We start from the raw sequence: 24247 nt of genomic DNA on the forward strand, positions 1-24247 counted from the left end.
CTCCTCCTGACTGCTCTGGGAATTAGCTCCTTCCAGGTCCAATGCTCCCTTCTGTCACTCATTCACACACCCAGCAGCCTCCCTCTACAACTCAGGATACTTCTCTTCATGGCTTGTCCCTCCAGCCAGGTCACTTTGTGTTTTCACTGCTTCCAGGCTATCAAAGTTCCACAGAACAATCCATCCCAGGCAGTCTTCAAATCCATTGCCCGAGTGGCAAGTAGTGAAACCCAGGACCACTCTTAGCTTAGAGACTCTCTAATCCATGGTCAAGATCTGCAATGTGCCACCTTGCTGCCATTTTCTATGTTGCCTCTCTCAGACTTCTGCTCCTCCACTTTTCTGGGTAAATGTTCCTCAGGGCCTGGATCCCCAGGATTTCTACTCTCCCCTCAGCTTTCCCTCTCTAATCCCCTAGGAGCAATTGCAAGCTTTCCCCAGTGCTGCTAACTTCCTGGCTTTATATTAGCTTTGCCTGTTCCTTCTCAGCTAGGCTCATTAATCAGGGGGTTACTTAGGCCACTTAATTCCCTTCAGCTGTGGGCTGCTTAATTGCCCTGTCTCATCCTCATTAACCCTTTCCAGGCTAGTGTGTGATGAGCACCCCAGCACAATGCCCTAGTTCTAATAGGGAATCAGAGAATTTCCTTTGCAAAGGCTAATATCTGAGTAGCATGAAGCCAATGCAGCTGGCTCTACTCCATACATTTCTGGCCACTGGCTGGCTTATTCTGTGTTCAGAAGTGTCATGGGTGCAAGAAGACTTGTGGTTGAAACACGCTTTCCAGTGACACCGGGCAAGCATCCAGCTGGTGTAAGTTGGACCAGCCCTGACTCCCCTGAGGCTGCCTCAGAAGAGTGGCAAAGGGAAAGCTACCTAGGGTTCCTCCTTCTCAGGTGTGCCCACCTGAAGTTCTGGCCCACTGTCTTTAACAGGGTGTACTTGGAGAATCACATATCTTTTCATACGAAGTAATATAGTTGACATGGAGAATAGTCAGGAAAAAATAAGATAAACATTGTGTGTGTATTTTCATTTTCCTTCGGCTACAGTCATTTCAAATAGTACCTGACCAAAATATAGACCTTGCATTTCTTCTTTTTCACCTAGAACCACCCATCCTTCTCTCCAAAACTTAAACATGCAGTTTTGGTTTTGATGATTGACCTCTAAGAAGCAATTTAAAGAGTTGTGTCATGTGTTTCTGTGGATCATTTCCAATCCCATGACAGCAGTCAGAATCAACTGGTTTTTTTTTCACCTAACATGGTGAAAAATGCAGTATGAAATGCAGTATAAAGAAATGCAGTATGCAATATGGCTTCAATGATTAAGGAAGTCTTTAGTTACAACTAAATTCCACTAATTTTTGTGGACATTTTGCAAATCTACATAATTTTTATCTTTAGAGAAAGCTTGTAAATAAGATTCTTGTGCAACATAGTGTCTACCAGGAGTGTATGTATTCAAATACCACTTCAAAAGACAAACACAAACAGTTGTTTCTGTTCATAACGCAATACTTCATCCTCCTTCCACTTAAAAACTTCCCTCTTTGCACAACAAACAACACACCCCTAGGTAGCCACCTCTTTAGCATGATTCTTTGCTCTAGTGTAAAAGACTGGGAAAGGTACCATGGCAGCAGAGTGAGTGTGAAGTGGGTGCAAAATGCTACCATTCTAAATTGCCATGTTATACCCAGTTTGTGCTGGATACATAAGTGACCACATAAGGTGTAGGCCAATGATGAATTATGTCTCTAGTCTTCGAGACTCTCTCACACCCCCATCTTTTCAGAGTTTCTTTGCTATATCTTTGCTAATTTTTTTCAGATTTAAAAATTTTATTAAAGCTAATGTTAAAAAATATATATAATACATAGGTTGGGAAAAGAGTGTCTGTACATCTGGGTATAGTGCTTAGATTATCCACAAGTTTGGTTTTAAAGTCATAAGATACATGTAGTGCATAATCAGCAATAACCCAAATTTAGGTGAATGAATTTAAGAATACAATTTAGAAATTTCAGAGTAGCAGTCGTGTTAGTCTGTATTCGCAAACAGAAAAGGAGTACTTGTGGCACCTTAGAGACTAACTAATTTATTTGAGCATAAGCTTTCGTGAGCTACAGCTCACTTCATCAGATGCATAAAGTGGAAAATACAGAGAGGAGATTTATATACTCACAGACCAATTTAGAAATTTAGCATCCATGCATTCGGGTACATTACTCCTTAAAAAAGTTATACAAGGAGTTGGTGGTGGAAAGCAAAATATATCAACGAGTGAAGACTGTCCCTCAATAATTGAGAATTTAGGATAGGTGTCCATTTAGAAAATACAATCCATGAGGAAAGTATTTCACTTACTTTCCTGACTGATCATCTCATTGGCACTCCAGCTCATCCCGCCTGGTATTGCCAATGTCTGGGGATGTGTTCTGTGTAGATGTACCTTGACCACCTGATGGTCTCCAACACCATGAGTTGACGCATCAGCTCCTATATCATGGACTTCCCCAAACAGTTGCAGTACACACATACAAAATGGGAAATGACTGCCGAGGAAGGAAGACTGCAGAAAGGGATCTGGGGGTCCTAATGGATCACAAGTTAAATATGAATGAACAGTGTAACACTGTTACAAAAAAAAGCAAACATGATTCTGGGATGTATTAGCAGGAGAGTTGTAAGCAAGACACAAGAAGTAATTTTTCTGCTCTACTCTGTGCTGATTAGGCCTCAACTGGAGTACTGAGTCCAGTTCTGGGCACCATATTTCAGGAAAGATGTGGATAAATTGGAGAAAGTACAGAGAAAAAGCAACAAGAATGATTAAAGGTCTAGAAAACATGACCTAGGAGGGAAGATTTTAAAAAACTGGGTTTGTTTAAGTCTGGAGAAAAGAAGACTGAGAGGGGACACAATAACAGTTTTCAAGTACATAAAAGGTTGTTACAAGGAGGAGGGAGGAAAATTGTTCTCCTTAACCTCTGAAGATAGAATGAGAAGCAGTGGTCTTAAATTGTAGCAAGGGTGGTTTAGGTTGGATACTGGGAAAAACTTCCTTACTGTCAGGGTGGTTAAGCACTGAACTGAATTGCCTTGGGACGTTGTGGAATCTCAATCATTAGAGATTAAGAGCAGGTTGGACAAACACCTGTCAGGGACAGTCTAGATCAGTAGTTCTCAAACTTTTGTACTGGTGACCCCTTTCACATAGCAAGCCTCTGAGTGCGACCTCCCCCCCTTATAAATTAAAAACACTTTTTAATATATTTAATGCCACTGTAAATGCTGGAGGCAAATTGGGGTTTGGGTGGAGGCTGATAGCTCCCTCCTCACTCCCCTGCCCCTGAAGAGAACCAGGACACCCCCCCGACATGTAATAACCTCACAACCCCATAAGGGGTCCCGACCCCCAATTTGAGAACCCCTGGTCAAGATAATACTTAGTCCAGCCATGAGTAAAAAGGAACTGGAGTGGATGACTTCTCCAGATCTTTTCCAGTCCTATAATTCTATGACTCTCAGTGGGTTGGGCTCCTCTCCACAGCCTTGGCAACTGCCTCACCTACTTCCACTGGTGCAGGTTCCTCGCACTGCTTTTCCTTAAGTACTGATTTTCCCCATGGGCGGCGGCGAGGGACACCTGGGCCGTGGTGGCCCCTTCCCTTCCCCGAGGTCTCCCCGCCCCCTGCCTGCTGCAGCTGCCGCCTGCCCTCCACCCACCCCCAGGTCTCCGCTGCTCACCATGTCGCTTCTCTTCGGGGGCAGGGGAGTGAGGAGGGACGCTGCAAGTTCAGCGGGAAGCGCGGGGGTCGAGCGGGGAAGTGAGGCGGCTCAGCTGGGCACAGGGGTCGCCAGCTTGGCCGCGGGGGGCGGGGAGTCGCCGGCTGTGCCCGGCACTTGGGCGGGGACACAGCAGCTCGGCCCGGCACTTGGGCAGGGAGTAGCTCGGCCCGGCGCTGGGGCCGGCGCGGCGGCGCGGCCCGGCACTCAGGAGGGAGGAGGGGGCAGAAGCAACTCGGCTCGGCCCGCACTGGGGCCGGCACGACCTGGCACAGCACTCTGCTCAGCCCTGGGGCTAGTGGGGCTGGCCCAGGGAGGCTGGGTTGGGCGCGGCGGGGCTCCTCTGGTCACAGGGGGGCCACTCAGGCTCCTTCTGTTATGGGGGGCAGGGCCACAGGCAGAAGGGGCGGGGTCAGCAGGCTAGCCTCCCAAAGTGGGAATTCACCCACCCAATTTCCCCTTCTAGTGAGAATTCAGAAAAATCACCAAACTCATGAGGATGGATTTGCACCCTCCAGGAAAATGATTCTTCCTTTTTTTCCTTCTCTCTGGGCTGCAAGATTCCATCCTAATCCTTGTTACTGCCCCAGTTCTCCAAACCCATAAAACACAAAAATAAATAGAGAGAAATGCCAACATTTCTTTCTCGTAGTGCCAACCTTCCTGTATAAGGCACCCATCGCTCCTTTACATATTAGAGTACTAAGTTTCCTTTATATTCCACACATTGTACGCCTGGCCTTGACCTGATCAGTTTCCACATTTTGAGAAACTTTTTCTAATGACATACCTGTGGCTTTCCGACTTTACTTACTATGAAGGTTGACTGAGGCCTTACATAATAAATAACTTTTTTTAAAGTATTATTATTATTATCATCCTCTATAGGAAACCAGTATAGGAGCTTAAATAACTTTTGTTACTTCCAAAGGTAATTAATGAGGTGATTTTAATATCAACAGCTCAGCACCAACATTTTCAAAGGCTGTTTATGTTACAAAGCAACAAAGCCATTTGTAACTTCTGCAGCTGACAGCTCCAAGATGGGCTCCATCCAGAAGAGATGTTAGCTCCAGTTAGGCCATTGTTTATCTTTTCCATGACGAAAGTAGGCCCTTTTGCTCAGAGCTGTATGCTGTATATTTCCAACATGGAGTGTTTTATGTCTACTGGTTCCAGAGAACCTAGAAAATAAACACAAGAATACTTTCCTATGGAGTTAACATGCATTTCTGCGGAATTAACTTCTGTACTTATAAAATGAGCTTCTACATGAAATATCTTTTCTGTAAATGCCCAGCACATTGTAGCATTCTCTTTCTAAACATGGAGAGATACTAAATGGCATAGCTGCTGTATAAACAGACTGTATATCAATGCAAGGAGAAGTTGATTACATTTAAATATGCTTTTGACAGCTACTATCCTAACAATTACACCACGTTGCACAGAGTTCAGGTCCTCTTCACAGTTTTGTTCCTCTAATAGTTTAAATTTCTACTTGGTGTAGGGTCAGACTGGTTTGGATAAAACAAGAACCCACCTGAAATGTCATTGCCTCAAACTTAAAACAAACAAAAAACTTTAAGGTTTGACTTTTTAAAAAAAAAAAATTATTACTACTATTAATTTTAATGTGCTTTTATACTTCCTGGTTTAAGTCAAGACCAGAAATAGAAGTGCTGAGATACCATGAGAAAAGCTGTTCTCATGAAATTTCCAGCTGGACTGGAAGCAGGAAGTACCAAAAATATTGTGAGAGTCTCTTCTTGCAAGTTAGTTTTCCAGACGTAAGAGGTTTGGACATTTCAGATAATAAGATCATCTGAATTTGGGGAGCTGATTTGAAAAGCTTACTGGTGCTTATCCAAATCAAATATCTGAGTTTTATTAAGTTATATTGTTCATTTCCACTATACCTTTGTGGTGAGATGAATTAGCTTGGGAGTTAGGTAGACAGCACTAGAACATAGTTATGTGTTGCTCCATAAGGGATCAATCTGCTCCTGTAGAGCACTTAAAGACATGATTCACTTTAGGAATATGAGTATCTAAAGTACAATGAAAGCTGTGTTATCCGGCCCTGTACCAACCGGAAAGCTCTACAAACCGGCATTTCTAACCTTCATAGAAAGTCCGGAGGCAAGGTTAGGTGGCTCTGTGCACTGCCTCCACCCGCATGCACCGCCCCTGCAGTTCCCTGCAGCCAATGGGAGCTGTAGAGCCAGTGCTTGGGGAGGAGTGGGAGCAGCACATAGAGCTGCCTGGCTGTGCCTCCGCCTAGGAACAGCAGGGACAGGTTGCCACTTGCTGGGAGCCACCTGAGGTGAGCACCCCCCAGATCCGGCACCCCAAAACTCCTCCCATGCCCCAACACTCCTGCCCCGAGCCCCCTCCCGCATCCAAACTTCCTCCCAGAGCCAGTGCCCCAACCCCCAGCCCTGCACCCCCTCCTGCACTCAAACTTCCTCTTAGTTAACCGGAATTTTTGACTTACCACACCCCTCATTCCCCCAACATGCTGGATTAAAAAGCTTTTACTGTACTTACAATATCTGAGTGTCTCACAGTCTCTTACCATGTTTATCTTCACAACTGCCCTGTGAGGTAGGGAAGTACTACTATTCCCATTCTACAAATGAAGAACTCAGAGGGGCTAACTAATTTACTCAAATCTATGGTGGAGCAGGGGAACTGAATCCCTGTGTCCCAATCCCAGGTTAGCTCCCTAACCACTGGACCATCCTACCTCTCAGCCATGCCAAGGAATTCAGACTACTCACGTGTGTAAAGTTAAGCACATACTTATGTGCTTTGCTGGATTGGAACCAGAGTGCTCAGCATCTTGCAGAACCAGGGCCTTAATGTCACTACTTGGAGTAATATCCTGTTGATTGTTAGAGGGTACCGGAATAAAACGACTCAGTTGTCACTCTGCCAAAATATTATATACTGTAATTAGGACAATGAGAATGGCAACTTTCCCACTTATTCCACCCTTTGCGTTTCTGCCTTACCTTGCTGAACATGTGCTGCTTTGATAAACAGGTTTTGTAGGTTTGAAAGTTATATTATTGCTGCTAATGGGGATGGACTCTAATATTCCAGGAAGGAAGTTTTACTAAAACACTCTCTGGACACTGAAAGTCAGTACATATTTCATATATTTCCTCTCTTTGATTACTGGGGATGCTACTGCAGGGAGGGGGTAATGGGCTCTGTCATGCATAAAATAGAAGTGGCAACAGTAAGGCAGACATTTTGCCAATGTTCACAGAAGTGGGTGACTCTACTGACTTATATTATTGTTACTTTATGGGAACTTTCTCTGTGCCAGTACAAGAGATATGGCTAAGAACAGGACTCAAAACTAGTTAATTAAAAATTGCCCCTTGACCCAGAACTTTACCCGAACAAACACTTCAGAAATTTCCACAAATATTTGCTCAAATGAAAAGTTTTCTTTACCTTTGTTCATGATCCTTTCTGAATACTTCATCAAAGAAGTTTAGTGGCAAGAATACGAACTGAAACAACAAATATTAGATAATATTCATGGAAGGAGCTAGCGAACAGGAGCAGCTAACGGGAGCTTTGCAAGGGACTTCTCCAGGTGAAGGAGGAGCAATTATATGACCCTTGGGGTAAGTTTGTTGTCTAGTGTGCGTGTGTGTGTTTGTGTTTGTTATGGTATGCTTGCTATTGGACTGAAATATACCGTGTGGTCTGTTTGTTTGGGGGTTGCTGACCGTGTGGGTGCTGAGCCTAGCGGTCTTCTAGGCAAGGCTGAGAGCTTCTTAACGAGGCTTTGATCCCTAAGCCCTTTAGCACCCATCAACCCTTAACCAGGAGGCAAGGCTATTCAGGAAGACCAGGACTTTAAAAAGCCTGCTCCTAAAGGACCAGAGGAGCAGCTAACGGGAGTTTTGTGAGGGAGTTTACAGGGGCTACATCCACTTAACATTTCTTAAACTTCTTTAAACTTACGCTAAAAAACATCCCCTGATAAAAACAAAACAACAAAGGAACCAGCTACAGGAGTAAAAAGAGAATGCAGGCAGAAGTCCAGCAACAGAGTGGGGGCTACCCAGTTTATTGCACTCAATACAGCATGTATGATTACCTTCTCTGCGGGCAGGTGGCGTATGTGTGCATTCGGTGCAAAGAGCTCCTGGCTCTCAGTGTCTGCATACGAGCTTTGGAGGCCTGGGTGGCTGAGCTGGGGGAGCTAAGGGAGACAGGGAGGTACATAGATAAGATTTTTCGGGACTCAGTAGAATGGTCCCACCCCCAGTCTGACAGCCTCTGTGCTGTTGAGGAGGATGAAAGCCTCAGGGAAGGAGACCATCCAACTGGAGCAGAGGGAAATGATCCCATAGTTGGGACCCTCCTTCCAGATTATGTTGTGGTATCCTCACGCACTGAGGATCTCTCTCCAGGGGAGGGAACTCCAGTTATTAGGAAGAGACAGGTATTAGTAATGGGTGATTTGATCATTAGAAACCTAGATAGCTGGGTTTGTGATGATCAGGAGAACCTCATGGTGACTTGCCTGCCTGGTGTGAAGGTTGCAGATCTCTCGAGACATCTAACTAAGCTTATGTGTAGTGCTGGGGAGAACACAGTGGTCATGGTACATGCAGGTACCAATGACATAGGGTAGGATAGGAGAGAGGCCCTGGAGGCCAAATTTAGGCTGTTAGGTAAGAGATTGAAGTCCAGGACTTCCATGGTAGCATTCTCTGAAATGCTTCCAGTTCCACACACAGGGCCAATTAGACAGGCAGAACTGCAGGGTCTCAATGAGTGGATGAGACGATGGGGTAGGGAGGAGGGGTTTAGATTTATTAGGAACTGGGGAAACTTTTGGGAAAGGGGGATACAGGAAGGATGGGCTCCACCTAAACCAAAATGGCACTTAAAATTAAAAAGATCATAGAGCAGTTTCTAAACTAAGGGCTGGGGGAAAGCAGACAGGTGCAGAGGAGCATGTGGTTCGGACATCCCTTCGGGGAGGATCTAAAAATTGAGATTCCCTATGTCCTAATAAGGAGAGGATGGAAGATGATAAAATATAGGTAGGATCTGATGATAAACAGTCCAATGAAAAAAAGTCACATTCAATAACCTAATGTAATGGCAGGCAGCTAAAAAGTGACAATTTTTTAAAGTGCTTATATACCAATGCTAGAAGTCTAAATAATAAGATGGGTGAACTAGAGTGCCTCATACTAAATGAGGATATTGATATAATAGGCATCACAGAAACTTGGTGGAATGAGGATAATCAATGGGACACAGTAATACCAAGGTACAAAATATATCAGAAGGACAGAACAGGTCGTGCTAGTGTGGGAATGGCACTATATATGAAAGAAAGCGTAGAATCAAATGAAGTAAAAATCTTAAATGAACCAAACTGTACCACAGAATCTCTATGGATAGTAATTCCATGCTTGAATAATAAAAATATAACAGTAGGAATATGTTACAGACTACCTGACCAGGATGGTGATAGTGACTGTGAAATGCTCAGGGAGATTAGAGAGGCTATATCACCTCAGGAAGGGATGCAGAGATAAAGTTTCTTGACACCTTAAGTGACTCTTTCTTGGAGCAGCTAGTCCTGGAACCCACCAGAGGAGAGGCAATTCTTGATTTAGTCCTAAGTGGAGCACAGAATCAGGTCCAAGAGGTGAATATAGCTGGACCGCTTGGTAATAGTGACCGTAATATAATTAAATTTAACATCCCTGTGGTGGGTAAAATACCACACAGTGGCCCAACACTGTAGCATTTAATTTCAGAAAGAGGAACTACACAAAAATTAGGAGGTTAGTTAAACAGAAATTAAAGGCTACAGCACCAAAAGTAAAATCCCTACAAGCTGCATGGAAACTTTTAAAAGACACCATAATAGAGGCTCAACTTAAATGTGTACCCCAAAACATAGTAAGAGAACCAAAAAAGAGCCACCATGGCTAAACAACAAAGTAAAAGAGGCAGTGAAAGACAAAAAGGAATTCTTTAAAAAGTGGAAGTTAAATCCTAGTGAGGAAAATAGAAAGGAGCAAAAACTCTGGCAAATGGAACAGATGTGAGGAAACAGATTGACAGAGCGAGACAGTTACCCAGAAGTCACCTACTACAGGTCCAACAAGGAAAATAACAGAACACCACTGGCCATCACGTACAGCCCCCAACTAAAACCTCTCCAGCACATCATCAATGATCTGCAACCTCTCCTGGAAAACGATCCCTCACTCTCACAGATCTTGGGAGGCAGGCCAGTCCTCGCTTACAGACAGCCCCCCAACCTGAAGCAAATACTCACCAGCAACTACACACCACACCACAGAAAACACTAACCCAGGAACCAATCCCTGTAACAAACCTCGTTGCCTGTTCTGTCCCCATATCTACTCTGGTGACACCATCAGAGGACCCAACCACATCAGCCACACCATCAGAGGCTCATTCACCAGCACATCTACTAATGTGATATGTGCCAGCAATGCCCCTCTGCCATGTACATTGGCCAAACCAGACAGGCTCTATGTAAAAGAATAAATGGACACAAAATCAGACATCAGGAATGGTAATATACAAAAGCCAGTGGGAGAACACTTCAATCTCACTGGACATTCCATAACAGATTTAAAAGTAGCCATACTTCAACAAAAAAACTTCAAAAACAGACTTCAGAGAGAAACTGCAGAGCTACAATTCATTTGCAAATTTAAAACTATTAATTTGGGCTTGAATAGGGACTGGGAGAGGCTGGCTCACTACAAAAACAATTTTCCCTCTCTTGGTATTGACACCTCCTCATCAATTATTGGGAGTGGACCATCTACCCTGATTGAACTGGCTCTGTCAACACTTTGCATAATGACAGGTTTCAGAGTAACAGCCGTGTTAGTCTGTATTTGCAAAAAGAAAAGGAGTATTTGTGGCACCTTAGAGACTAACCAATTTATTTGAGCATAAGCTTTCGTGAGCTACAGCTCACTTCATCGGATGCATACTGTGGAAAGTTTAGAAGAGCTTTGTGTGTATATAAGATCTTCTAAACTTTCCACGGTATGCATCCGATGAAGTGAGCTGTAGCTCACGAAAGCTTATGCTCAAATAAATTGGTTAGTCTCTAAGGTGCCACAAGTATTTCTTTTCTTTCTGTCAACACTGGTTCTCCACTTGTAAGGTAACTCCCTTCTCTTCATGTGTCAGTATATTTATGCCTGCATCTGTAATTTTCACTCCATGCATCTGAAGAAGTGGGTTTTTTACCCACAAATGCTTATGCCCAAATAAATGTATTAGTCTTTAAGGTGCCACTGGACTCCTCATTGCTTTTGTGGATACAGACTAACACAGTTACCCCTCTGATACTCTGGAAAATGAAGTGTAAAAATATAATTAGGAAGGCCAAAAAAGAATTTGAAGAACAGCTAGCCAAAGACTCAAAAAGTAATAGCAAAAAAAATTTTAAGTACATCAGAAGCAGGAAGCCTGATAAACAACCAGTGGGGCCACTGGACGATCAAGATGATAAAGGAGCACTCAAGGACAATAAGGCCATTGCGGAGAAACTAAATTAATTCTTTGCACCGGTCTTCATGGTTGAGGAGGTGAGGGAGATTCCCAAACCTGAACCATTCCTTTTAGGTGACAAATCTGAGGAACTGTCCCAGATTGAGGTGTCATTAGAGGAGGGTTTGGAACAAATTGGTAAGTTAAATAGTAATAAGTCTCCAGGACCAGATGGCATTCACCCAAGAGTTCTGAAGGAACTCAAAAGTGAAATTGCAGGACTAACTGTTGTCTGTAACCCATCATTTAAACCAGCTTCTGTACCAAATGACTGGAGGATAGCTAATGTAATGCCAATTTTTAAAAAGGGCTCCAGAGGAGATCCTGGCAATTACAGACCGGTAAGCCCGACTTCAGTACCGGACAAACTGGTTGAAACTATGTATAGTAAAGAACGAAATTGTCAGACACATAGATGAACATAATTTGTTGGGGAATAGTCAATATGTTTTTTTGTAAAGGGAAATCATGCCTCACCAATCTACTAGAATTCTTTGAGGGGGTCAACAAGCATGTGGACAAGAGTGGATATAGTGTATTTAGATTTTCAGAAAGCCTTTGACTAGGTCCCTCACCAAAGGCTCTTAAGCAAAGTAAGCAGTCATGGGATAAGAAAGAAGGTTCTCTCATGGATTAGTAACTGGTTAAAAAATAGGAAACAAAGGGTAGGAATAAATGGTCAGTTTTCAGAATGGAGAGAGGTAAATAGAGGTGTCCCCAGGGGTCTGTACTGGGCCCAGTCCTATTTAACATATTCATAAAGGATCTGGAAAAAGGGGTAAACAGTCAGGTGGTAAAATTTGCAGATGATACAAAACTACTCAAGATAGTTAAGTCCCAGGCAGATTGCAAAAAGCTACAAAAGGATCTCTCAAAACTGGGTGACTGGGCAACAAAATGGCAGATGAAATTCGATGTCGATAAATGCAAAGTAATGCACATTGGAAAACATAATCCCAACTATACATATAAAATGTATATGTCTAAATTAGCTGTTACCACTCAAGAAAGAGATCTTGGAGTCATTGTAGATAGTTCTCTGAAAACATCCACTCAATGTGCAGCGGCAGTCAAAAAAGCGAACAGAATGCTGGGAATAATTAAGAAAGGGATAGATAATAAGACAGAAAATATCATATTGCCTCTATATAAATCCATGATACACCCACATCTTGAATACTGTGTGAAGATGTGATTGCCCCATTTCAAAAAAGATATATTGGACTTGGAAAAGGTTCAGAAAAGTGCAACAAAAAAGATTAGGGGTTGTAGAATGACTGCCGTATGTGGAGAGATTAATAAATCTGGGACTATCATATCTGGGATATGATAGAGATCAAGAAAATCATGACTGGTGTTTAGAAAGTAGATAAGGAAGTGTTGTTTACTCCTTCTCATAACACAAGAACTAGGGGTCACCAAATGAAATTAATAGGCAGCAGGTTTAAAACAAACAAAGGAAATATTTTTTCACACAATGCACAGTCAACCTGTGGAACTCATTTCCAGGGGATGTTGTGAAGGCCAAGATTATAGCAGGGTTCAAAAAAGAACTAGATACATTTATGGAGGATAGGTCCATCAATGGCTATTAACCAGGATGGACAGTGATGGTGTCCCTAGCCTCTGTTTGCCAGAAGCGGGGAATGAGCGACAGGGGATGAATCACTTGATGATTACCTGTACTGTTCATTCCCTCTGGAGCACCTGATATTGGCCACTGTCAGAAGACAGGATACTGGGCTAGATGGGCCTTTGGTCTGACCCAATATGGCCATTCTTATGTTCTGATGTTAAGGCAAATATTTGACTTATAAATGTGAGCGTTTGCAATAAAAACTATTTAAAAGATGTACACTCATCCATCAGGGCACAGAAACAAGAACATGTGAGTTATATGTCCAGCCAAACTGCTTGTGAACAAGCTACAAAACAATTATTTGCAAAACTTATTCAATAGATATTTTCAAAAAATACATTTGCAAAACATCAAATCTTACAGTTTGCCAACGAAAAACAAGCTAAATTCATTCAAAAATGTTTTCCTCTGAATTATTTGCTTAGTCTTATGCAGAAGTGTACAGAGAGCTACAGTCATTATTCACCAAGTCTAAGCATATTAGCCTAGTCTACCATGGCAAGGTTAACTTATTCCAGGGCCTACATATCCTGTCCTAGAAGTTAATATATTAACAGTGGCAGATAAGATGGTGACAAACAGAGTACATTATGACCTTTCATTTCAGATGTGGACCTTGCCACAGTTACTCATGCCTGATTACTTCCAAAGCGATTAGTGCAATGCACTCTCCTGAAGACCATTTGGAAACATCAGCTAATGCAGAATGTGACTGCCAAATTACTCAGCTTGGTCTCTGGCATGGAGCACATTACACCCATGCTCCATAACCTGCCTTGGCTTCCCCCTGCAAGTTTAGTTGACTCTGACATTGTCTCTTCTTGCCGTTTGACAGATGTGTTTCAATTAGAAAATGAGCAATTTACAGGTGGCTCTGTTGGATAGATCGGGAGTGGGATCCTATAGAATGATTCTCAAGCCAATGCACTCCCTTGTGGCTGGGTGCGGTGTAGCAGGCTCTCTTTCTTTGGCATCCTCCCCTGATAGTTGCTCTGGCCCTATGGCAGTCTGCTTTTTCTTGTGACTTGGATCTCCAGCCCTTTCCAAGGGCCTAGCATTAGGACTAGCCCTTCACCTTCAGTGTCCCCATGGTTTCTTTCCCAGAGTGAGGGAACTCTAACCCTCTTCCTTCTAGGCCTGGTTTGCCAACATTGTATTTCAAAAATATGGAACAGACTGCAATTGTCCTCATTCTTCACTGCCTCTGGGGACAAGTCTCTTCTCCTCACCCATACTTCCTGGGGGTTCTCTCTCTGCAGATCTGGGCGCTGCTTGCCAGATAGAGAGATGGCTTGGCCAAATTTGAGTAATGTTGGCAACTTGACCTGGTGGGTGGGGTCGCAATGTCACTCACATTTGGTCCAACCTCTGTCATACAAGATGGAGGGGTGGCCAGGACTGATGAGAGTGGCATTGTGGCCCCATCCACCAGGTCAAGTTGCCAACCAATAGCACTTTGCAAAGGGAAGTGCTGGAGCACCACTCCATCCTGGATTTCACGTGCCAGAGCAGCACTTCAGGCTACTTCAGGCCCAGCAGAACTGAAATATGGGATAAAAGGCATCCTGTACTGATTTATTATGGAACAGGCAATTTGTTATTTACATAAGGGACATCCCTTATAACATGGGGCTGTTGGTGACCTTATCTGGGTCCTTCTCCTGGACCTCCACTGTAGCTTTTACTTCCTTTCTGAAGAAGGCCCCACTCCTCCCAAGCTGGGTTTGATAACAAATCAAGCTTTACATAGATCCCAGCTGCAGCAGGGTGGGCTAACTGAGCTCTCAGACTACTGGTAACCCTCACCTCTGTAAAAAGAAAAGGAGTACTTGTGGCACCTTAGAGACTAACCAATTTATTTGAGCATAAGCTTTCGTGAGGTACAGCTCACTTCATCGGATACACAATCCATTGTCTACAGCCAAGCTCTGCGATACAACCGCATTTGCCCCAACCCTCAGACAGAGACAAACACCTACAAGATCTCTATCAAGCATTCTTACAACTACAATACCCACCTGCGGAAGTGAAGAAACAGATTGATAGATCCAGAAGAGTTCCCAGAAGTCACCTACTACAGGAAAGGCCTAACAAAGAAAATAACAGAACGCCACTAGCTGTCACCTTCAGCCCCCAACTAAAACCCCTCCAACTCATTATTAAGGATCTACAACCTATCCTGAAGGATGACCCAACACTCTCACAAATCTTGGGAGACAGGCCAGTCCTTGCCTACAGACAGCCCCCCAACCTGAAGCAAATACTCACCAGCAACCACATACCACACAACAGAACCACTAACCCAGGAACCTATCCTTGCAACAAAGCCCATTGCCCACTGTGCCCACATATCTATTCAGGGGACACCATCACATGGCCTAATCACATCAGCCACATTCACCTGCACATCTACCAATGTGATATATGCCATCATGTGCCAGCAACGCCCCTCTGCCATGTATATTGGTCAAACTGGACAGTCTCTACGTAAAAGAATAAATGGACACAAATCAGATGTCAAGAATTATAACATTCATAAACCAGTCGGAGAACACTTCAATCTCTCTGATCACGCGAATACAGACATGAAAGTTGCGATATTACAACAAAAAAACTTCAAGTCCAGACTCCAGTGAGAGACTACTGAATTGGAATTCATTTGCAAATTGGATACACTTAACTTAGGCTTGAATAGAGACTGGGAGTGGCTAAGTCATTATGCAAGGTAACCTATTTCCCCTTGTTTTTTCCTAACCCCCCCCTCCTCAGACGTTCTTGTTAAACCCTGGATTTGTGCTGGAAATGGCCCACCTTGATTATCATAAACATTGTAAGGAGAAGGGGAGTGCTTGTGGCACCTTGGAGACTGGCCAGTTTGTTTGAGCGTGGGCTTTTGTGGGCTACGGCTCACTTCATCGGATGCATCCGGTGAGGTGAGCTGTAGCTCACGGGAGCTTGTCCTCGAGTGGATTGGTTGGTCTCTGGGGTGCCAAAAGTGCTCCTTTTCTTTTTGTGAATACAGACTAACACAGCTGTTATTGTAAGGAGAGTGATCACTTTAGATAAGCTATTACCAGCAGGAGAGTGGGTTTGTGGGGGGGGGGGGGGTGAGAAAACCTGGATTTGTGCTGGAAATGGCCCAACTTGATTATCATACACATTGTAAGGAGAGTGATCACTTTAGATAAGCTATTACCAGCAGGAGAGTGGGGTAGGGGGAGGTATTTTTTCATGCTTTGTGTGTATAAAAAGATCATCTACACTTTCCCACAGTATGCATCCGATGAAGTGAGCTGTAGCTCATGCATCCGATGAAGTGAGCTGTACCCCACGAAAGCTTATGCTCAAAGAAATTGGTTTGTCTCCAAGGTGCCACAAGTACTCCTTTTCTTTTTGCGAATACAGACTAACATGGCTGTTACTCTGAAACCTCACCTCTGTGGCGTTTATACCCCATCACAGACCCTCTTGAACAGGAGCAGAGTAGAGCTAAGGGGGAATAGGTATCAGATGGCTGCATTTGAAGAAGGTTGGGGGATGGGGCAGCATGTCTCCCATTTACAGTGGCTAGAGCTTATAGTCTTAGGAAGGCAGGGCCATGATGCCCAGCAGGGGACAGCTGTCACTTGCCATCTATAGCTTCCACATTCTACCTTGTAACAAGAACTTATGGCCAGACTGAAAATGTGCACTGAGAAAAGTAACAAACAACATTCCATGTCTTAAGTAGCTTGCTGCTTTCTGCCTCTTGACTTTTTTCCATGCATGGTTCCTGGCCAGAAGTGTATTTAGGGCAAGGAAAGCTCAGAAGAAGGAATTGACCTAGAATGGAAGTCAAATACCCCTATTTAATTTTACAGTTGTTGACACAACTTGTTACATGTGTTTTCTGCCAGAATAAATGAGATCACATTCATCTGATTTTCAAATTACCATATCTATTGTTTCAGAAATACAGGGTGTAAATAATTGCAGTGCAATCTCCTATGTCTGGACCTCTCTCATCCGGAACCGTTATCAGGATTAGCATAAATTATGGTGCCATTTAATAATGAAATCACTGAACTCTGATTGTGCCAACTATTTAAACCTGTAATTACTGCTCATTAAACATGGTTCATGTTATTTCCCTTTACAGATCCAAAGTTGTTGTCAAAAGTAAACCTGCAAAACTTCAGCAGAGAAGCAGCATGGAGAAAGTAACTTCTTCTATAATTGACCAGCTGAAGCGCATAGAAACATGGTGCCAGAAATTTCTTACCTATACATAATAAATACAAATTCCCACAGAAAGCTGTGAACATGAATACACTCTAGGAATAAGCTTCAGATGGTGTTTATGAAAGTACAGACTTTGAAAGGGGTAAGCCTCTCTGTAGGTAATAACCCTATATTATCAACATTGAAGACAGAGATGTTTACCTCTAGGGCTAATGGTTATTGTGTGCATGGTTGTATTTGACCAGGAAATTCTTGGAAGAAAACAATGGGACTTCATGGTGAATCATGTTTAAAATTTCAAACAACAACATGAATTTCAGCTGTAAAGTTTTGGTCCATGTGGCAGAAGTGTGCTCTCATGCAAGGCAGTCTCTGGACACTGTGTTACAGTCCCATCAAAATTGTATTGTATCTGCTATAAGAGCAAGAGGTTTCTACTGGTGGGGAAGGGAAGTCTCTTTACCATAACTCTGATTTGCATTAATTTACCCAATACAACTGTATTTGCACCCTAAGAAAGCACATCAGAGTAAGAGATGCTTTGGAAGCCATAATGAGCAAAAGTCTGCCACCAGACCCATTCTAGCCCTTTTAAAACACAGCCACTAAGATGATCTTACTTCACTTAGAACAGGTTATCCTCCCTCCAACCCCTCCACTCACTCCCTGCCTTTAACAAACTCATGCTCCTGGTCTTCATCTTTAAGGTCTTTCACAACATTGTGTCTTCCTATCTATCCATTTGTGTCTGCTATATCACTCCTCTGCCCATTAAGTTGCTTTGCCTTCCCATTTGTTCCTGTCTTCCACACTATTTTCATGGTTTCTTCCATGCCACCTTTTATGCACAAAACACTCTCCCTGAACTGAGCCATGAGTGCAATGCCTTCTCCTTCAAATCCCTCTCAAGACCCACTTCTGTTATGACACCTATAAGAAGTTAGCCACCTAGCAATGACTAGAGACTAGGGAATTTGGGGGATAACTAGTGTTTATTTTTAAAACATTTTAATTATACATTTTATCCCTTTCCTGCACTTTTTTGTACATTGCTCATCTTCTTAGATTGTTAGGTGCACAGGACACAACCTACAAGCTATATGGGTAGACAGCATCTAGCACTTTGTGGGCATTACTCTAATACAATTAATAATCATTTGGATGACAGACTTCTAAATTCAATAAATTTAGTATATCTCCTCCTGACTTGGTGAGAGGGAGACATGTTGGCATATCTTCTCAGGGCTGGTTTTAGGGACGGGGGGATAGGCCGTCACCTTGGGCACCACATTAAAGGTGGCACAGGACAGAAGCAAAGAGGAAAGGACTAGCATAGTAATCTGTTACCTTCACAGATCCCTTTGTAAATAGTTTAAAGAGGGTAGTGGATTAGGATTAGTCTGTTTCCGTGCAGATCAAACAGTTCACAAGATGAGGGGGCTGCAAAGTGCTCTTCTATCCTAATACAGTTTATGACTACGGCTTGACTGTAGAGAGAGAGAGAATGACATGACAAGACAAAAGACAGGAAAAGGAGCAAACGGACAGATCAGAGGAACAAAAAGGAGAGAGAGAATAATTAAGAGCTGGCTAAACACAGAAACAAAGCTAGGGACTGGGGACAACACAGAAAAAGATGCATCCCAGAGTATCTAGAGGCAGCTATCCCAACACCTCCTCTGAAGCACCATTACAGCTAGTGCAAAGGATTCACTGGCATATTTGGGAGCAACTGAGATGAGAAATACCAAATCCCAACTAGACCTATAGTGCCAATTCATCCTGCTCCTGAGACTGTGGCACATCTATGCATAATTTAAGGCCACTATTGATCATCTCGTTAGACTTCCTGCATAACACAGGAGGCCATACAGTTTAGGCAGTAATTCCTTCTGGAAGAGCTAGAGCATATCTTTTAGAAAGACATCCAATCTTGATTTAAAATTTTCAAGAGACAGAGAATCCACCACCTCCCTCTGTGAGTTCTTCCACTGGTTTGTTAGTGGCTTGATTTAAATCTTGTTTTCAGTATTGTGCATGTCCTACACGCACATAGCAGCTTCGATTCTCAGTTGCACCTCCTGTGTGGTGTAGCTTAGGAGCAGCAGCCTGGGCAGTGTGATCAGTAAAGCCACCTTTGTGCTCTTCCTATTTTGAGCCTGGATGGGGATATGCCCAGGTCCCAGCATAAATTAGAGGTGCCTTGGGGGAATAGGGGTGGATGTAGGGCTGCCTATTCCCTCTGAAGCTCAAGTGAAGATCTCTGTGGCTGGGGAATTTGCTCAGGTTGCAACCCTTTATGCCACCAGAGCAGCATAAAGGGGCCAGAATGTAGCCATGATTCAGGGCTAGAAAATCTAATCATTTGATGGGGGATTTAACTAGTTGGTTCCATTATGTACCAGTGTCTCCCTAACAGCTGAGAGGCACATCAAGCACTACTCTGAGATTGTCATTTGATAGAAATTAGCTGAACTAATAGAACTGCTGACCCTGCGTTCTGAGGGAAAAAACCATAATGTGTTCACCCACAATGTGTGTGTTCCTCTTCCTTTTACATCCCACTGGGTTCATCATTCAGGAGAAAAGATCTGCAACATTTCTGTTTCTAAAACAAAAAAGCTCTTTTGTGGGTAGGTTGGACAAACCCAGCAAAAGCTATTTTGTTGATAAATATTTATATGTAAAATAAACCAAAAAAAGGGAAAAACCAAATGAAGACACACCCCGCCCTGTGTAAAAACCTCAGAACAATCATCTCTACTGACAACTTTAACCCTCTGAAGCACAACATTTAATGGAAATGGCAACTTAACTTGGACTTAAGAGGTGTGATGCTCTGCCATAATACACTGCTAGCTTGAGTAGGCATAGCCAATGATTTAGTGCAAACGTGTTTTCAGAACTGCTAGTAAAACAAAAGCAGAGTGAAGATGTCCAGACAACAGATTTATAGAGATGGACAAACCAATAAAGAGTCTAGACAGCACTGAAGTGTGCACTTGTCTCTTCTTCTGCCCGCTGTCTGTGAATGATGTTGAGCCAAGGAAGTGGATTAAACCCTGGCAATCAATCAGTGACACACATTATTTACATATTTTCTTTTTTTATTATCTAATAATCTGCTCCAATTGTGTATATATAGCTAAGCCAGATCCTGTAACTTGGCTCTTCCTTCCAACTTTCTGACTACACCAGATCTTTAAGCCTTATTGTTTGCATTAGTGGAGAGTGGGGGGAATGTCAGTGGTATTGTTAGTTTTTAAAACTATCCCTTTCATTATTTGTCAAAATATTCTGCTGTTTGGCCTGTCCTTGTTCCTGACTGAACAGAATGATGGATATGTCAAATGAAAAAACCCTAATATTCTTTTCACAAAGATTCTTAAATTTTGTTACAACTTTTGACATCTTTAATTGTCTCCCAGTTTATGAAAGCAATTGGTTTCCTTTAAAACCTAACAAGATAAACTGAAATTCTGTTCGAGTCATTTTTATGCCTTTCCTCCTTGACAGAAGGATTTTTCTTTCCCAGTTGACTGCAAGGATTATATTTAGTGTTTTTACTCTGTTTTGTACAAATAGAAGTTGTGACGTGTTGTGACAAGAAGACAGACCTCATATTACCATATATTTATAATCTGCAGAAGAAAGGATAGTGTGTGAATAGGTTTATTAAAGCAGGCTATTAATGCATATGAAAGGAAAAGGCATCAACTAGTTCTACAATTATCTACTCACTACCCATTTGCTTACTCCACTGAACGTGTAGAGAAGTAATCAATCAGAGATGGGAGCTCAGGGGGAAAGGGAGAGTTTAGAATAGCAGCAGACTGTAAAATCATCCATTGGAGGACTAAAAGATTTATACAAGCTGGAAGAGCTATAAGAGCTCTGAAGTGACCAAGTCATTTCAATATGGATTAATTGTTGCACTTGGGTCTCTTTAGAAGGTTTTGTTAAATCTTTGATTGAGTCATCTTAGCAACTCGAAAAAGAGCTCTGCTAGTCCCACCGTCACAGAACCAGACTGATGGCCAGTAAAGCAGAACTGCACTAATACTAAGGACTGGTATTGTATTTTTGGTGTGTTTTAGCATGCAAGCACACCTAATCATGCTGACATCTCAGGCAAATTAATAGACAAAGTTCTAACCCAAACCTAAACAAATCATTCTTCATTCCCTAGTTAGAAAATCAGCTATCTTGGACTCTTCCAGGACTAGAAGCAAGTGGTAGCCCATTGCATTGCCCTGCAGTGTTGAGACAGATCATAAATCTGTCACTTGTCCAGGACGGAGTATTACCCATCATGGGCCTCAGACCAATGAACTTTTTGTATGGAGGTAGATCCTCATTTTGCGGGGAAAGGGAACATTTTTGTTACAAGCTAAGGTTTTTGTTTTGTTTTGGTCTATTTGATTATGGCTGTTTGCAGATTCTCAGAGGTTTGAAATAGAATAAATCTCAAGGGAGACATTAGTGGGTAGAGTAAAGATGAGGTAATCAAAGCTACATGCTAAGTACAGTTTATCACAGCTAAATTACAGATATCATTACCACTTAAAGCATGTGATGTGTGTGAATTCATAGATATATACATATACATAGATGTGTATATGTATATATTTGATATTATATCACAGTCTGAGAGTTGTGTTTAAATATGACATGATGTAACGGTGCAAAAATAGGAGTCTAAATCCTGTTGCAGTTACATTTTCATAAAATATTTGTTGTTTCATAATCCTCAAACAACAATAGCCCTGGCAACTGATGGCCTGTTTCTAAAAAGTTAATCCAGTAATATGGTCCTATCCTAAAGAAAAAAAAACCTGGAAAACTTACACCATGAAGATTGGTTTTATAAATGAAACAGATTTTATAAATGAAACAGGCAGGATTCTTAGAAGTCATTTCTCACTACAGCAAGAGGGTAAGATCTTTGTGGTATTTCCACATGTAAATTTTGAGTCTTAGCCTCACAGAGAGATAAATGTGGTATCAGACTCTAAAGCATTACATATTCTCTCTGTCTCTGTCCCTTTCTCTCTGTATATATTAATTTTATAGATCTTTTTATTGTCTGAACTCTACTGGTTGCGTGAGAAGCAGAACAATAGGCCAACTGCTTCTATTTCACACATGCCACCTCTATAATTCAACAAAGAATAGTAAAAAAGATCTATAAACTTGTTATAAATCAGTGCCCTAAACTAAATTAACCATTGAAATAGATTATCATAAAAATAATGTCATAAAAAATATTCTTCACCTCTGTGGCTCAGGTGTGGGTGTGTGCACGTGTGCCAGCCGCAATGGCAGTTCTAGTGATGTGAGATGCTGGCTTGTGCTGCTACTGCTGTGGGGGCGAGAGGGAGGCAGGCAGGGCTGTGGGAAGGAGCTTTAATATCTCTACGTCTGGGAAAGTAACTCATAAACAGATCCACTAAAATATAATTACTCTCCATAACTCACCTTTAGTAGCAGTGAGTCATCTTCTCTTTCTTATTAGCAGTCAAGCACTAGTCTTTTGGGCTGTATCTCTGTGCCACTTGAAGAAATGAACGATTAAGCAGATTGGGTTGCTCTAATGGACGCTACGGTTTAAGCAATACACAGCTTGTGCAAGGTGTCTTTGGGTTCTACCCTGCATTGCTTATCCACTGGAGAGAAAGCTCCTCGTTTGCACATTTGTAAAATAAATTCCTAGAAATAAGCAAATATAAATATTATAAGAAGATATATAGAAAATGTAACATACAGAACAATCCTGAATTGGTAGGAGAGTGGGCTAAATGCCTAATAGGCCTTATCCATCTAATATCTTCCATTATTTCTAGAGGAGCAGGGAAGCAGCAGGACACTTAAAATACAGTACAGCTCCAGGGCTGCTCTAATTTACATTCTGACTGCAATGGCCCCCTAGTGGCTGTCGGCCAAGAATAGCTGAACTACCACATCCTTGGGCCACTCCCTCTCCTCTCTCCAGCATGCCCTCTACACCTCAAGCCAGTACTTTTAGAATCTAAATTTCATTTTAAAAGCATGGATTTTGACAAGGAGATTCATTCGGCATAGGTGAGCTGTGAAATCTTCCAGAAACTAAATTCAGCTGCTGAACTGTCAGGCCTGGGTGTCAATCATATGGCAAGAACTGAATCTTCTAATAGCTTTTTGCCTTTGGTAAAAAATGGAGATACAGAGAACCACCATGCATTGGCAGCCTGATCTGCATAAGATGGGCTAAAAACCTAACAATGATGTGGAATGCTGGCTTCTGCTGTTGCTGGTGGAGTGGAGGAAGCAATGTGAAAAATAGCCACCTCCGTATAGGGTGACCAGATGTCCTGATTTTATAGGGACAGTCCCGATTTTGGGGGCTTTTTCTTATATAGGCACCTATTACCCCCCCCACACACCCTGTCCCGATTTTTTAACACTCACTATCTGATCACCCTACCTTCGTAGGAATGAAAAAAAAGAAATCCAGGGGGGAAACAGCACATAAGGAGCTAGCTGGATGGGAGGTGGCTGTCAGCTGTAACAATCAGAGACAAAAATAGCCATTTGAGGCCACAGCTGGTTGTGTTTCCCAGATTTAAAGGGCTAGTTTTGGAGGGTATGCTAGGAAAAAACCACTCAGGGTAAATCAAACGAAGGAGTTTAGTGCTGGTTAAGGAGTCAGAAAGTAAGGAGCATGCAGGGAAAGGGGTCTGAATTCCTTACTTATAGTGGGTGAGGACTCTGCGTGCATTACAACCTCACATTTCTAGAATCAGAGCCTGGAATGCTGTGTTTTTCTTTTGTTTTCATTTAGAACATCATGATGCTATAAGAAATATACAGATCCTTGTTGAATAAAGATTCCTTTGTGGTAAACCACATCTTCATCACAAAACAGCTGGGCATAACCCATTGTTAATGGGGTTGGGGATATATTAAACTGGGGTGGCAGGAAGCTGTAGCAGTTCTACAGAGGTTGTAACGTGCTTGGTG

The 24247-nt window shown here is 42.5% G+C and overlaps 1 long non-coding RNA gene across 2 annotated transcripts; it reads right to left on the reverse strand.

The window, feature by feature from the left end:
• Positions 1-4745: 4745 nt before the first annotated feature.
• Positions 4746-24247, reverse strand: LOC140913882 (uncharacterized). Of its 2 annotated transcripts, XR_012159685.1 has the most exons (6): positions 23978-24247; positions 22727-22957; positions 7919-8023; positions 7264-7322; positions 6579-6729; positions 4746-4979 (listed from the first exon to the last, which is right to left on the reverse strand). It is a non-coding gene; the product is annotated as an uncharacterized lncRNA (long non-coding RNA). The 2 variants fall into 2 exon arrangements; XR_012159686.1 differs by lacking the exon at positions 7919-8023.

The sequence above is a fragment of the Lepidochelys kempii genome, chromosome 6, assembly GCF_965140265.1.
Source record: "Lepidochelys kempii isolate rLepKem1 chromosome 6, rLepKem1.hap2, whole genome shotgun sequence".
Classification (NCBI taxonomy): Eukaryota; Metazoa; Chordata; order Testudines; family Cheloniidae; genus Lepidochelys; species Lepidochelys kempii.